The following is a 2,087-nucleotide window of genomic DNA, read 5'->3' on the forward strand; positions in this document are numbered from 1 at the left end:
CTCCCCTGCCTCCCAGGCCCTCGGCTGCCCCACTGCCTTTGGCAGTGCCATTCCCCCATCCTTGTGGCCTTGAATCCCATCTGCACTATCCCCACCAAACCTTAGCCAAAAGCTAATTGGAGGCTATTCACTCTTACAGCCAAAAAATCATTTACTGAGATCCTAGGTTGTGTTAGGCCCTAGGGCAGGAGGATTTCAGAAGATCCAACTCTATAAGCTCCTAGTGCAAACTCAGGTTAATTTCACGACATTGCTGAGAAAGCTCCCAGGAGCTCTGCCCTCATGTCATTGAAGAGCACAGGTAACAGTGTCACTCAGCCCCAGGACCATCTGTTGCCTCAGTTTGCCCTCAGCTGCAGCCCTGCCTTGTGTCACCTGCCCGTCACAGCTCCTGGTCTGTATCTCCCATGACTTCATGCTCCCCACACTCCTACTCTGCTCTCTGTGCATCTCAATCATTGTCACCTTGGGGGCCCACAACATCAAGAGGCAGGAGAGGACACAACAACAACAGGGTCAAGTTATTTTCCATGTAGAAAAAATGTGTCCTTATAGGACACCATAAAGACATTTATTGTCCTTGCACCACTTATTGAGAAGAAAAAAGAAAATAGTCTTTCCCCCAATTTCTGCTGTGAAACTTCCATCATAAATCAAGTGTTCATATATGTATGTATCAGTGTCCAAATGTGTGTGGGATCTCTACTTCTTATCCAGTAGTCTATGTCTCTATGCCCCCATCAATACCACACTATCTTCATTACTATGACTTAATTTGCTAAAGCAAGACCTCCCATCTTCTCATTCTTCACGACTACTTGGCTAATGTTTGCCTTTGGTTTTTCCACATCTATTTAGAACCAATTAAGTTTTGTTAAGTAACTCTTGGGTGCAATGAATCTGTAGATCAGTTTTTGGAGAATTGACATTTGAAAGTATTTTCTCTTCCAAATTTGAACATGGAATATCTTTATGTTTAGGTCTTCTTAGTGTCTCTTAATACAATTCAGTAGTTTTCACCAGAGGTCATGCACATCTCTTTTTAGATTTATGTTTAATTATTTGATACTTTTCATGATTTAAATGTTAACTTTTTCAAAATTTCGTTTTTAATTAATGTGTTATGTTACATCAATTGTGTTTTGAATGAAAAGCCACTCATCCTAGGATAAACACAAATTAAAATGATATAACATTTTTGCTTATTGACTGATTTGACTTACATCAATATTCAAATAACATTAGCCTGTAATGTTCATTTCCCATATTGTTTTTTTTTTTCTTTTTTTAAAAACTTTTTGAAGGCACGGAAGATGGCAAAAGAAGGCACGGAAGATGGCAAAAGATGCGGAGATCACCTTCCTCCCCACAGATACATCAGAAATACATCTACACGTGGAACAACCCCTACAGAACACCTACTGAACGCTGGCAGAAGACCTCAGACCTCCCAAAAGGCAAGACACCCCCGCCACGTACCTGCGTAGGGCAAAAGAGAAAAGAATAAACAGAGACAAAAGGATAGGGACGGGACCTGCACCAGTCGGGGGGAGCCATGAAGGAGGAAAGGTTTCCACACACTAGAAGCCCCTTCGCAGGCAGAGGCTGAGGGTGGCGGACAGGGGAAGCTTTGGAGCCACAGAGGAGAGCACAACAACAGGGGTGCGGAGGGCAAAGCGGAGAGATTCCCGCACAGAGGATCAGGGCCGACCGGCACTCACCAGGCCGAGAGGCTTGTCTGCTCACCCGCTGGGGCGGACAGGGCTGGGAGTTGGGGCTCGGGCTTCGGTCGGAGTGCAGGGAGAGGACTGGGGTTGGTGGCGTGAACACAGCCTGCAGGGGGTTAGTGCGCCACGGCTAGCCGGGAGGGAGTCCGGGAAAAGGTCTGGAGCTGCCGAAGAGACAAGAGACGTTTTCTTGCCTTGTTGTATCCTGGTGCGCGAGGAGAGGGGATTAAGAGCGCTGCTTAAAGGAGCCCCAGAGGGCTTCCCTGGTGGCGCAGTGGTTGAGAGTCCGCCTGCCGATGCAGGGGACACGGGCTCGTGCCCTGGTCCGGGAGGATCCCACATGCTGCGGAGCGGCTGGGC

The sequence above is a fragment of the Monodon monoceros genome, unplaced genomic scaffold, assembly GCF_005190385.1.
Source record: "Monodon monoceros isolate NGI ecotype Baffin Bay Population unplaced genomic scaffold, NGI_Narwhal_1 Super_Scaffold_21, whole genome shotgun sequence".
In the NCBI taxonomy this organism is placed as follows: Eukaryota; Metazoa; Chordata; class Mammalia; order Artiodactyla; family Monodontidae; genus Monodon; species Monodon monoceros.